Genomic DNA, 14767 nt, shown 5'->3' on the forward strand with positions numbered 1-14767 from the left:
ATAATGATGGTAAGAACAAAACAATCAGAGCAGCTAACACTTATTGAGGACTTACTTTAAGCCACATACTATGCATAAAGTACATTATGTTATTTCATCTAAATGCCAACCTTATGAAGTAGACACTGTTAATAAAGCTGTTTGACGGTCCATGAAAGTGAGGCCTAGAGAGATGATTTTCCTGAAGCCATACTTCTAGGACGTGGCAGAAACAGAGTGCAAACATAGGACTGTCTGAACCCAGAGGGCAGTGTTCTTGGGGAGGAAGGATGGGGGACAGTAAAAGAGTTATTACCTAGAGATTCAAGAGGTAGAGTCAGAATCAGGATTAACTGGTTAATAATTAGATTGGGGATGTCAAGGATGAGCATCTGGTCTCCGGTTTGGTGTTGGAGGGGGTGGATGTCATGCTATCAATCATGGATAGGAGCGATGCAGTGGCCTTCATAGAGGGCCGTGTTGGGCGAGCAGGGGTTTAAGAAGCAGTGGTGAGATGGGGAAGAACAGGGAGGTCTCAGCAGGCAGGACAGCCTGAGCCAGGGCCTAGGGTGGGTCTCACATGGAAGACCCTGAGAGTGGCCAGAAGGAACGGAGGGTGACTGCTAGGGAAGGTGGGGCTGCTTGGGGAGTATAGAGCTATGGCATGGGGTTGCAGGGGGTCCCTGGTGCCCAGGGGAATTGGGACTTGCCAGTAATGGAGCCCTCAAAATGCAAGACATGCAGACCTACCACTTCTGCCTGAGCAAAGCAATGTATGTTGTATAAGCTATGCTACTGTCCTGGGCAAGGACGCCCATGAGGAAGAACCATGGCATGCACAGTCAGCAGACTGTAGAGTCAGAAGGGTTTCAAGCAAGATTTTGAGCCACAGAGGGAAACAGTGGGATTCCGGATTCTGGGGACCCAGGAAAGAGGGAAAGTGGCCTCTCTGAGAAGTTGTGCATAGCCCCAGATGGGGTAATAATCACTTATTCACTTGTCTGGAGCCTCCTTGAGACCAGTAACTGTGTCTCATCGATTGTACCCCCAGTGCCTAGCTTAGTCCTGTTCTCTTGAATTCACACCTCACCAGCCCCACGAACAGTGAGAGCTAGGGTCACAGATGGACTTAGAGCTTCCCCAGATGACCTCTGCAAGGGTGCAGACTTTGCAGGTCATTCCATGTTGCCATAATACACTGGCTCCAGGACTTCTAACTCTGGCATGACCAGGTAGAATCTACAATGCCCCAGGAGCAGAAGCAGCAACCAGGAGCCCCGGTGGAGTGTAGGTGAGTAACTGCTCCTAAGCTCAGGAGACCTGCTTCTGCAGTTCCTGGCTGATGAGAGGCCCCTGGAGAAGAAGCATGACCCTCCCATTCTCTCAGGTTCTATTTCCAGAGATACTTATATTCAGCTTCATTCTTCTCCTCTTCCTCCCCCATGACGGCAAGTAAGAGCTCAACCCAGAGGTTAATGGTAAGACATTATTTCTATGCCATGTGGGTAATTCTGATTAGCTGGACAATCAGATATACAGGAGTGTGAAGGCAGAATTCAGGGTCTCTTAGGGCAGAAGGCTCTGACTGCTTTGTTGAGAATTATCCACTACAATAAGGGATTCAGGATGGATCATGATGAGAGAGGAGGCAAAGTGGTGTCTCCATAGCTGGAAGGCAACTTTGACTTTGGAAACCATCGGAGGGAAACATGCGCTAAAGTGCAGGCACTGTGCCTGATACCCAGGAGGACCTAGCAATCCCTTGGGTCTGGTATGTATGGAGGGAGCCACTTGCTGGTCCAGCTCAGCACTAGTTTTGCCGGGATGCAGATTCAGTGTGAGAAGTTGTGCCCTAGTTAACTTGAAGCCACACTTCTCCAGTCCTCTGTACAGGCTGCATTAGTGAGGAGCTAGGCCTGCCCCAGCCAGGGTCTGATGATGGACAGGTTTCTTTTTTTGAGACAGAGTTTTGCTCTTGTCACCCAGGCTGGAGTGTAGTGGCATGATCTCGGCTCACCACAATCTCCACCTCCCAGGTTCAAGTGATTCTCCTGCCTCAACCACTCGAGTAGCTGGGATTACAGGTGCATGCCACCACATCCAGCTAATTTTGTATTTTTAGTAGACACAGGGTTTCTCCATGTTGAACAGGCTGGTCTTGAACTCACGACCACAGGTGATCTGCCTGCCTCGGCCTTCCAAAGTGCTGGGATTACAAGCGTGAGCCATCATGCCTGGCCGGTGGACAGGTTTCTTAGTAGTAACCTCCCCAAAAAGAAAATTCTGGAGTCTTCATAAGTCATAGATGCTGTGGAGACAAAACCCTGGTATCTGGAAACCACTGGCTTTGTGATGCTGCCTCTGGAAGTCTGCCTCCACTCATCCTTCTCTCCATCTGGGAGGTGGACCTGATCCTGTCTGTGGCCCCAAGTGGCGTGGACCAAGACATGGTGGAGCAGGTGCCTTGTGTGACTTAACCCTGAGTGGTCATGGTATCTCAGCCTCAGCAGGTGTTACTGAAGTGATATTTACCATTATGTTCCATGTGAAGAGTTTTGGAGCAATAGAGAACGGGAGAATACCAAGAGTGATGTTCCCAAGTCTTGGAGTCTCAGGAGTAAGGCTTCCTTATGGGGATGCAGATCTCTGAAACCAGTAACACATATGGCATTGGGTTAGGATAGCAGCATCTTTGTCACTAATGACCGCTGGAGGTTGATCTCTCTGTGTGGTGCTGATGGAGTACCTAGAAAACAGCATCCCATGGGCTCTTCCGAGTGAAGAGGAGAAGACAGAAGGTCCCCAGGGGCTCACCAGTGCTGAGTCTGTGTAGTCACACTCCCAGCTCTCACCTCCCCAACCCCTCTATCATCAGGGAAGGCTGTTTGGTTCCTGTGTTTTTGTCTTGCTGTCAGAAAGACCCAGGGTGAGCCCATGGAGGGCAATGTGAGGGACTTCCAGGGCAAGGTGTGGCCATGATTAACTGGGGGAGTGACATTTGGTACAAAGCCCTAGCTGAAGTGGCTAAAGACCCCCCGGCTTAAGAGCAGGACAGCGTTCCATCAATGGCATCAAAACCTCCTGTTTGTGGATCAAAATGTTACCAGCATCCTGCGTTCTTGTAATCTCCCAGGATAGAAATCAAAAGAGATCACCAGATACAGCAGCAAAGAGAAAGTTCATTTTGGCTTGTGCACAAGGAAGCCAGCACTGAAGAAGAAAAGAACGGGCTGCTCCTTGAGGGCAGCAGTGTGTGGGTTAGTTTTATAAAGATTTTCTATGAGGAAAGTTTACATTAAGGCATGTGTAGGAGGGTTTTTCTAGGGCTTGCACAGTGGCCTAACAAGCTTCTTCAAACATTCTATGTAGCATTAGCATTCTAATTCTCCATCCCAGTGTGATTTTTAGCATTAAAATGAAGAAGGGGTAACTCTAGGTTGGAGTTTAAATCTAACTGCACATTTGGGGCTCCAGGGAAGTCCCTAGCCCCCTGAGATAGGAGCTTATAGTTATAGTGGTTATAGTTTCTTGGGTCTTTTGTTACTGATTGGCTGGACTTAGATAAGCAAGAGCTTGACTGAGGAGCTTTTTTTCGTTTGTTTGTTTTTTTAAGACAGAATCTCACTCTGTCCCCAGACTGGAGTGCAGTGGAGTGATCTTGGCTCACTGACCTTCACCTCCCAGGTTCAAGTGATTCTCATGCATCAGTCTCCCGAGTAGCTGGGATTACAGTCACCCACCACCATGCTGGGCGTGGTGGTGCATGCCTGTGATCTCAGCTACTCGGGAGGCTGAGGTGGGAGGATTGCTTGAGCCCAGGAGGTCAAGCCTGCAGTGAGCTATCACACTACTGCACTTCAACGTGGACAACAGAGCAAGACCCTGTAAAAAACAAAACAAACAAACAAAAAAACAGTGGAGGTAGTGGAAAGAAAAATTAACGGCTTTTAAAAAATACAGGTTGAGAGCCAGGCATGATGTCTCATGCCTGTAATCCCAGCACTTTGGGAGACCAAGGCAGGTGGATCACTTGAGGTCATGAGTTCAAGAGTAGCCTGACCAACATGGAGAAAGCCCATCTCTACTAAAAATACAAAAGTAGTCAGGTATGGTGGTGCATGCCTATAATCCTAGCTACTTGGGAGGCTGAAGCAGGAGTACCACTTGGACCCAGGAGGTGGAGGTTGCAGTGAGCCAAGATCACACCATTGCACTCCAGCCTGGGCAACAAGAGCGAAACTCCATCTCAAAAAAATAATAATAATAACATACATATGTATAGTTTGTTAAGTGGCTATTAAAAGGACAGTCTGTTAGCAGAAGTGACAGTTCATCACTGCAGAAAGATAAACAGTTGATAGGAAGCTGTTGAACTTGACTTCTGTTTTCTGTGTACAACTGTGGAACAAACAGGGAAGACAGACAGCTGGCTGCATAAACGGAAGTTAAGGAAAACTGGATCACAAAAGTGATGGATAACGGAAAAAAGTGCTAAACTGTATCTTGAAATATTTTGCTTATTTTTCTCAAAATACTGTATATATGTCATATTGAAATAGTTTAATAATATTAGCTTTTTTAAAAGGTATTAGGTCTACCACAATTTTTAAATGGGGATGGCTGCACAATTTGGGGAATTTACTAAAAATTGTTGAATTGTGCACTTGAAACATGAATTTTGTGGTATGTCAATTATAGATCAATAAGCTTCTTTTTAAAAAAGATACTATGGAATCAGATAAGCAGTTCACGTAATTCCTGGTTTTATGTAGAAATTGGTTGTTGATAGTACCCGTGCAGATGAATTACCACGGTACAACAGTTATGATGGTTGGAAATTTAGGTCAGTATTTGAGTATCTATTGTACCTATTTGCGACTCGTGCAGATAAATTTAAAAACAGCTGCTTTTCTAACAAAATGAGCAAGAACAGTTTTAGTGGTATGTCGGGATTAGAATCCAGACTGCAGTATGTGGACCTTTTACTTAGGAACCCCCTTAGTAGGAGGCTGAGGCAGGAGAATTGCCTGAACCCAGGAGATGGAGGTTGCGGTGAGCCGAGATTGCGCCATTGCACTCCAGCCTGGGTAACAAGAGTGAAACTCTGTCTCAAAAAAAAAAAAAAAAAAAAAAAAAGAACCCCCTTAGAACATTGTGTTATCCAACAACTGTTATTAAAAGTTAAATTACCTCGATTAGGCAGCAATTTCTCAGATATGGAACCAGAAACACAAACCAAAAAGAAAAACACAGATTAGACTTCACCAAAATTAAAAACTTTTGTGCCATCAAGAATGTAAAAAGACGACTCAGAGAATGAAAGAGAAAATATTTGTAAATCTTATTTCTAAGAAGAGAATTGTATCAGAATACAACTGGGAGACTGAGGATGGAGGATTACTTAAGTCCAGGAGTTTGAGACCAGCCTGGGCAACATAGCGAAACCCTGTCTCTACTAAAAATAAAAATAAAAAATTAGCAGAGCACGGTGGTGCACACCTGTAGTCCCAGCTGCTTGGTATGCCAAGACAGAAGGATCACTTGAGCTTTAGAGGCTGAGGCTGCAGTGATTGATGATCCCACCCCTGCACTCCAGCCTGGGTGACAGTGTGAGACCCTGTGTCAATAAATAAATGAATGAATAAATACAATTTTTAAATGCAAGAACAAACTCTTCTGTAACACTAGAAATTTTACATTTTTTTCTCCTTGAACTTGTATTTCCATTTTACATCTCATCAGCACTTCATCCTAATGTAATATTTTTATTTTGTTTTCTTTCTCTCTTTTCTCCTTCCTTCCCTTCTTCCTTCCTTCCTTTTTTCCCCCTCTCTCTCTCTCCCTTTCTCTCTTTCTTTCTTTCTTTTTTTTAATTTTTATTTATTTTTATTATACTTTAAGCTCTGGGGTACATATGCAGAACGTGCATGTTTGTTACACAGGTATACACCTGCCATGGTAGTGTGCTGAATCCATTACCCTGTTATCTACATTAGGTATTTCTCCTAATGCTATCCCTCCCCTAGTCCCCCCATCCCCTGATAGGACCCTAACCCTTCTTCTTTCTTTCGACAGGATCTCTTGCTCAGTCACTCAGGCTGGCATGCAGTGGCAAGATAATAGCTCACTGCAGCCCAATCTTCCAAGCTACAGTGATCCTCCCATGCCTTAGTGTCTCAAGTAGCTGGGACTACAGGCTCACACCACCACACTGGGCTAGTTTGTTTTTTTTTGTTTGGTTGGTTTTGGGTTTTTTGTTGTTGTTGTCGTGTTGTGTTAGTTTTTTGAGAGGCAGTTTCACTCTTTTTGCCCAGGCTGGAGTGCAATGGCACCATCTCGGCTCACTGCAACCTCCACCTTCCGGATTCAAGTGATTCTCCTGCCTCAGCCTCCCAGGCAGCCAGGATTACAGGCATGCGCCACCATGCCTGGCTAATTTTTTTTTTTTTTTTTTTTTTTTGAGACGGAGTTTCGCTCTTGTTACCCAGGCTGCTGCGATCTCGGCTCACCGCAACCTCCACCTCCTGGGTTCAGGCAATTCTCCTGCCTCAGCCTCCTGAGGAGCTGGGATTACAGGCATGTGCCACCATGCCCATCTACTTTTTTTTTTTTGTATTTTAGTAGAGATGGGGTTTCACCATGTTGACCAGGATGGTCTTGATCTCTTGACCTCGTGATCCACCCGCCTCGGCCTCCCAAAGTGCTGGGATTACAGGCTTGAGCCACCATGCCCGGCCGGAAATGCATTTCTTAATGAGGTAGATGGAAGTTTTGTTAAAAAAAAAAAAGTTAATTTGTGTATCCATTGATAGAAATAATATATTTTAGACTGCAACAGGAATTAGGGTCAATTGTCTTTCTGCCTTTCATTTGGTTTACGTGAGCACTGAGCAACCCTGCTCCCCACCTTAGTCAAACATTGATGGAAATCAAAGTGTTTTATTACAGCAATGTCACTCATATATTTGAACTCTTTCTGAAATGTGTGTCAAAAAGTACACAATGATCTATCATGAAAAATTATTTTTAATTATATATTAGCTGACAATTTGATTAGCTCCTCCTTCAATTTTATTGAAAGCAAAGAACTGGAAACCACTCAGCTTGAAAAAAATCTTTTTCTTACGCATTCATTAATGTCACTCAGGCTCTACCATTGATACCAATACTTCAAATTATCCTCCCATTTAGTCCCCTGGAGGTTTGTTTTTTTTTAAATTCTCAATCAATGAAATCTTACAGTGCAATGAAATATTCAGGATGAGTGAGAGGCAGTTTTACTTTCGTAATAAAGAGAAGAAAGGCTATTGCAAAAAAAAAAAAAATCTACATGAAGCTTCAAATACTGGCTACTTCCCAGGCAGAGTGGAAAGATTAAATATGAGGTTGAACATCTGGAAGCTGATGCTCCTGAAGCTATCTATGCCCGTGTACCCCTTGGAAAGTCTTTGCATGCAGATGCCATAGCCTGAAGCGTGGTGGTGGAAATGGCACCCTTTGACAGAGTCTGGATATGAAAAGAGGTGAAACAGAGAATAGCAGCCGGGGGGAAAGCTAGGTGGAAACTTTGTTTTTAGTCTGGGACAATGAATTAGTCATCTATTGTGACATAACAAATTATTTCAAAACTTGGCAGCTCAAAACAACAAATATTTATTCTCTTGAATGGTTTCTGAGGGTCAAGCAGCTGAGAACAGCTCATCTGGGTGACTGTGGCTCAGGGTCTCTCATGAGGCCTGGTGACCACTTTCCCTTGGTCCTCCTAATATGCCTTATACCCACAGCAATGCTGCCAACTTTCTCAGCTCAGCTGCCAGTCAGCCTTGGTTCACCTGTGTTTCCATATGTTTTTCTTGCTTGTAAAGCTACTGGGGACCAGCTCTGGCCAGGACATTTCTGTTTGCCATGATGTGGGTTGCAGTCACAACTTCTATGACATTTGAACTCCCTGTCAAGTTTATCCTGTGTTAGTCTTTCAGTCTTACAGTATCCTTTAGTGCTCTCTTTATAATTACTCTCCTATCGTAATTCTCCTATCATCTAATATCTTTTTTTTTTTTTTTTGAGATGGAGTCCTGCTCCGTCACCCAGGCTGAAGTACAGGGGTGCAATCTGAGCTCACTGCAACCTCCATCTTCTGGGCTCAAGAGACTCCTGCCTCAGCCTCCCAAGTAGCTGGGATTACAGACATGTACCACCACACCTAGCTAAATTTTTTTGTATTTTTGGTAAAGACAGGGTTTTACCATATTGCCCAATCTGGTCTCAAACTCCTGAGCTCAAGCAATCTGCCCACCTCAGCCTCCCAAAGTTCTGGGATTACAGGTGTGAGCTACTGCACCCAGCCTAATACTCCTTTAGAGTGAACTGTCTTCCTCTGATACAGCTGTAAATGCCTATATTTAATTCTCAGAGACTTGTAGATGTTAATCTTCTTCTAACCTCTGGTTTATTATCCTACTACGAATTGGAATGTTCATTATCAGGTTCTGGGGAGGATTTTCTTTGGGGGTGTGTTATATTTCACAGGAAATTCCATTTTGTTATATGGAAAAAAGACATCTTAGCTTGAGCTCCTCCAACAAAGTGTTGTAATTTAGAAATTCTTAGGAAGCTTATCATAATAAATCAATTTAAAAATTAACAATATAGTCAACATTATGTTGTCTACAAGATACACACTTTAGATTCAAAAATACAAATAGGTTGAAACTAAAAGGATAGAAAAAGATAAATCATATAAACAGCAACCACAAGAAAGCTAGAGGGGCTGTATCGACATCAGGAAAAAAATGGATTTAAAACAAAAAAGTGGGCCGGGCGCGGTGGCTCAAGCCTGTAATCCCAGCACTTTGGGAGGCCGAGGCGGGTGGATCACGAGGTCGAAAGATCGAGACCATCCTGGTCAACATGGTGAAACCCTGTCTCTACTAAAAATACAAAAAAACTAGCTGGGCGTGGTGGTGCATGCCTGTAATCCCAGCTACTTAGGAGGCTGAGGCAGGAGAATTGCCTGAGCCCAGGAGGCGGAGGTTGCGGTGAGCCGAGATCGCACCATTGCACTCCAGCCTGGGTAACAAGAGCGAAACTCCGTCTCAAAAAAAAAAAAAAAAAAAAAAAAAAAAAGTGTTAGTAGAGATAAAGAGGGATATGCTATCATTAGAAAAGATCCAATCCATCAGGAAGACATGACAATTACATATGCATATGCACCTAACTAAAGAACATGAAAATATGCCAAAGAAAAACGGACACGAAGGTAGAAATGGAAACTCTAACAATAAAGGTTGAAGACTTCAATACTCTGCTTTAAATAATGGATAGAACAACTAAGCAGAAGATCAACAAGGAAACAGAAGACTTAAATTATACTGTAAACCAACTGGACCTAACAGGCATCTATGTAACACTCTACCCAACAACAGCAGAAGCAGAATATACACATTCTTCCCAAATGCCTATGGAACATTTTCTAAGACAGACTATATGCTAGCCCCTAAAACAAACCTCAATAAATTTAAAAGGATAGAAATAATACAAAATGTTTTCTGATTGCAGTGGAATGCAAATAGAAATTAATAACAAAAAGAAAACTTACAAATATATGAAAATTAAACAACACATTCCTCAATAACCAATGGGTCAAAGAAGAAATCAAAATGAAAGTTTAAAAATACTTTGAGATGAACACACATGAAGATAAAACATATGAAAACTTGAGGGATGCCCAGAACTTTGGGAGGCTGAGGCGGGTGGATCACGAGGTCAAGAGATCGAGACCATCCTGGTCAACATGATGAAACCCCGTCTCTACTAAAAATACAAAAACTTAGCTGGGCATGGTGGCACGTGCCTGTAATCCCAGCTACTCAGGAGGCTGAGGCAGGAGAACTGCTTGAACCCAGGAGGCGGAGGTTGCAGTGAGCTGAGATCGCACCATTACACTCCAGCCTGGGTAACAAGAGTGAAACTCCGTCTCAAAAAAAAAGGAAAGAAAACTTGTGGGATGCAGCGAAAGCAGTGATTAGTGGAAAACTTATAGCCATAAATACCTATATTTAACAGGAAGAAAGATGTCGAATCAATATATTAAGAAACTGAAAAAAGAAGAGCAAACTAAACAAAACAAGCAAAGGAAGGAAATAATAAATAGTAGAGTGGAAATTAATGAAATAGAGAATAGAAAAACGATAGAGAAAATTAAAGAAACCAAAAAACAGATTATTTGAAGTAATCAACAAAATTGACAAACCTCTAGTTAGAGCGTTAACCAAGAAAAAAATGAGAGAAGAATCAAATTACTAGAATCAGAAATGAAAAAGGGGCATTACTACCAAGCATACAGAAATAAAAAAGATTAAAAAGAAATACCATGAACAATCGTATTTGAAAAAATAAATTAGATAATTTAAATGAAATAGGCATTTCATAGCAAGTCACAAAGTACCAAAACAGACCCAAGGAGAAATACACAATCTAAATAGGCTTAAGTAAAGAGATTAATAATTTAAAAACCAGCTCTTGCCGGGTGCAGTGGCTCATGCCTGTAATCCCAGCACTTTGGGAGGCCAAGGTGGGTGGATCTCCTGAGATCGGCAGTTTGAGACCAGCCTGACCAACATGAAGAAACCCTGTCTCTACTAAAAATACAAAATTAGCTGGGCATGGTGGCACATGCCTGTAATCCCAACTACTCAGGAGTCTGATGCAAGAGAATCACTTAAACCCAGGAGGCAGAGGTTGTGGTGAGCCGAGATTGTGCCACTGTACTCCAGCCTGGGCAAAAAGAGCAAAACTCCATCTCAAAACAAAAACAAAAACAAAAAAAACTCACAGCTCTTTCCAAAGTAAATTGAGGGCCCCAATGCTACTTATGCTATATTTCAACATACATTTCCTTTCTTATTTTGAAAAATTCCTGGAAAGCCATATTTGCTAAGTCTCTTCTAGTCTCTATATGTGTGGTTGGTAGTCGTGGAAGTGACACATAAAGTAAGCCAGAAGTCTGGCGGAACGTGTAAGAAACTGTTCAGTGCTTTTATGGATGTCATACTTGACAATACATGTATAAGTTACTAATATATGAATGGATGCTAAATATATCTTCCATCTGAATTCCTTTTGGATAAAATTATTTCTTGATGTGAAAAAAAAAGCCTGGCCAACAAGATGAAACCCCGTCTTTACTAAAAATACAAATTAGCCAAGTGTAGTGGCAGATGCCTGTAATCCCAGCTACTCAGGAGGCTGAGGCAGGAAAATCACTTGAATCTGGGAGGTGGAGGTTGCGGTGAGCCAAGATTGCGCCACTGCACTCCAGCCTGGGTGACAGAGTGAGAACCTGTCTCAAAAAAAATTAGTAATAATAATAATAATAAACCACCCACAGAGAAAAGTCTAGGACCAGGTGGCTTCACTGGTGAATTCTATCAAACATTGAAAGAAGCAATAATACCAATTCTTTACATACTCTTCCAAAAAAACAGAAGAACAGGAATACTTCCCAACTCCTTCTATGAGACATACTACGCTGATAACAAAACCAGAGAAAGATACCACAAGGAAAAAACCCCAAAACTTCAGGCCAGTATCTATTAGGAATATGAATTCAAAATCCTCAACAAAATGTTAGCAAACTGAATCTAGCTGCATATAACAAAAAATTAGGCCAGACATGGTGGCTCATGCCTGTAATCCCTCTTAAAAAACAACAACAAAAAAGAAACAGTATTAACTATTATGATCAAGTGGGATTTATATTAAATTTGGCAATGGATTATTAGACATGACACCAAAAGCACAAGCAGCAGCAACAACAGAAAAATAGATAAACTAGACTTCATCAAAATTAAAACCTTTTGTGCTTCAAGGGACATCATCAAGAAAATAAAAGGACACTTTACAGAATAGAAGAAAAATATTTGTAATTTACATATCTGACAGTGGACTAGAATCCAGAATACATAAAGAACTCTTAGAGCTCAATAATAAAAAGGCAAATAACCCAATTTAAAAATGGGCAAAAGATTTGAAGAGGCATTTCTTCAAAGCGGGTATACAAATGGCCGTTAAGTACATGAAAGATACCTGACAGCATTATTCATCACGGGCATGCAAATCAAAATCACAATGAGATACAATTTCATATCCACTAGGATGACTGAATGAAACAGTCAGATAATAACAAGTGTGACAAGAATGTGGAGAAATCCAAGCTTTCCTATGCTGCTGGCAGGAATGTAAAATGGTGCAGACAATTTGGAAAATAGTTTGGCGGTTTCTCACAAAGTTAAATATAAGTTACCATTTGATCCAGTGATCCCACTCCAAGGTGTTTACTCACTCCAAAGTATATATCTAAAAGAGAAGAAAACATATTCACACAAAAATCTGTACACAAATGTTTTTAGCAGTATTATTTAAAATAGCCAAAAGGTAGAAACAATCCAAACAAAATGGCAAACCACCCGAATCAACTAATGCGTGAACAAACAAAATATGGTATATCCATACAACAGAATATTTTTCTGGTCCTAAAAACCAAATGAAATACTGATACATGCTACGACCTGGATGAACCTTGAAAACATTATGGTCAGTGAAAGAAGCCAGTTGCAAAAGATCATATACTATATGATTCTGTTTATAGGAAATGTCCAAACAGGAAAATCAATAGAGACAGAAAGTAGATTAGTTGTCGCTTAGGGCTAGGGGAGATGGGAGAATGCTGGTGGTGACAGCTAAAGGGTACAGTATTTCTTTTTGAGGTGATAAAAATGCTCTAAAATTATGGCTGGGCACAGTGGCTCACGCCTGTAATCCCAGCACTTTGGGAGGCTGAGGCAGGAGGATCCCTTGAACTCAGGAGTTCAATATCAGCCTGGGCAACATGGCATGACCCCGTCTCTACAAAAAAAAAATTTAAAAATTAGCCAGTCATGGTGGCACATGCCTGTAGTCCCAGATACTTGGGAGGCTGAGGTACGAGGATCACCTGAGCCCAGGAGGCAGAGATTGCAGTGAGCCAAGATGGTGCCACTGCACTCCAGCTTGGGTGACAGAGGGAGACCATGTTTCAAAAAATTTTCTTTAAAAATTAAAAATACATGCTCTAGGCCAGGTGAGGTGGCTCACACCTGTAATCCCAGCACTTTGGGAGGCCGAGGACAGCAGATCACCTAAGGTTGGGAATTTGAGAACAGCCTGACCAACACAGAGAAACCCTGACTCTACTAAAACCCTGTCTCTACTAAAAAAAACCCTGTCACTACTAAAAAAAAAAAACCTGTCTCTACTAAAACTGGACATAGTGGCACATTCCTGTAATCCTAGCTACTCGGGAGGCTGAGACAGGATAATCACTTGATCCCAGGAGGTGGAGGTTGTAGTGAGCCAAGATCATGCCATTGCACTCCAGCCTGGGCAACAAGAGTGAAACTCCTTCTCAAAAAAAAAAAATAATAATAGCCGGGCGCGGTGGCTCAAGCCTGTAATCCCAGCACTTTGGGAGGCCGAGGCGGGTGGATCACAAGGTCAAGAGATCGAGACCATCCTGGTCAACATGGTGAAACCCCGTCTCTACTAAAGATACAAAAAATTAACTGGGCATGGTGGCACGTGCCTGTAATCCCAGCTACTCAGGAGGCTGAGGCAGGAGAATTGCTTGAACCCAGGAGGCGGAGGTTGCGGTGAGCCAAGATCGTGCCATTGCACTCCAGCCTGGGTAACAAGAGCGAAACTCCGTCTCAAAAAAAAAAAAAAAAAAAGAAAAAAATAATAATAATAATAAAATAAAATAAAATAAAATACCTGCTCTAAAACTGACTGTGGTGATCACCACACACATGTGTGAGTATACTAAAAACCACTCAAGTATACACTTTTAACAGGTGAATTGTATGGTACATAAATTATACCTTAATAAAACTGTTACAAAAAAGAATTAATAAAACACAGTGGCAGCTCTATTCCAGGAAGAAAGCAAGGACTTCAGAGTCCAACAGGCTGTGTTAATCTGGTTCTCCAAGAAAAAGGCACAAGATGGAAAATAATTTATTAGAGGAAACACCTGTGTGAGAGAGAAAATGGGGAGGAAGGTAGGAAAGGCTGAAAGAACTGTCAGACCATGATGAAAGTCTGACCCTGGCTGAAGGAGAGCAAGAGGGAAGGTTCAGGTGAGTATCCCGGACTACCACGCAGCTAAGAAAGCAATGGCAAGCTGTCAGGGAATCCTCCAGCCAACTCTTCTGGCCATCAGAGAAGTTTTTCTCTTTGTTTTTTAAGAGACAGGGTCTTGCTATATTGCCCAGGCTGGTCTTGAACTCCTGGGTTCAAATGATCCTCCCACCTCAGCCTCCTGAGTAGCTGGAATCCCCCTAGAGGAGGGCTCAAAGGAGTTATGTATCAACCAGAAATGGAATCCCTGGCTGTGCTTGTCACTGGATGGCAGATGTTTGTGGCAAGTGAGTCTTCCATGCTATGCAGCAATGAACCTCAGAGGGCAACTGAAACCTCCAATCAATTACACTCCCTGTAGTTGGATATCTGTGAAGCACAGTCTCATAGCTGCCACACCAATTAAGGCTCAAATCCCAGTTCAATAATATACCAACTGTGCGGTCTTACACAGGATACCCTCCCTGAGACACAGTTGTCTCATCTGCAAAATGGGGATAATAGCAGTGCCTGCCACATAGGGTCGATGTTGGGATAAAGTATATACAAACTGCCTAACACAGAAAAGGCATATGATAAGTGTTCAAGAAGTAGTATTAATATTGTATTTACT

General features: G+C 42.4%; 2 protein-coding genes across 7 annotated transcripts in view; one reads left to right on the top strand and one right to left on the bottom strand.

Moving 5' to 3' along the window:
* The window catches only part of WHAMM (WASP homolog associated with actin, golgi membranes and microtubules), a 95944-nt gene that overhangs the window by 38607 nt on the left and 42570 nt on the right, over positions 1-14767 (bottom strand). The window contains exons 1-2 of one of the 4 annotated variants that reach the window (XM_074399951.1): positions 5170-6421; positions 2512-2625 (exon numbers count right to left, since the gene is read on the bottom strand). The gene's annotated coding sequence lies outside the window, so the exon portion shown is untranslated. Of the gene's footprint in view, positions 1-2511; positions 2626-5169; positions 6422-12283; positions 12337-14767 lie in introns of those variants that run through there. The other 3 variants (XM_039480045.2, XM_039480048.2, XM_074399950.1) reach the window with 3 other exon arrangements.
* FSD2 (fibronectin type III and SPRY domain containing 2) overlaps positions 1-14767 on the top strand; it is a 53792-nt gene that overhangs the window by 2466 nt on the left and 36559 nt on the right. The window lies entirely within an intron of this gene.

This window comes from Saimiri boliviensis, chromosome 5, assembly GCF_048565385.1.
Source record: "Saimiri boliviensis isolate mSaiBol1 chromosome 5, mSaiBol1.pri, whole genome shotgun sequence".
NCBI classification, from domain to species: Eukaryota; Metazoa; Chordata; class Mammalia; order Primates; family Cebidae; genus Saimiri; species Saimiri boliviensis.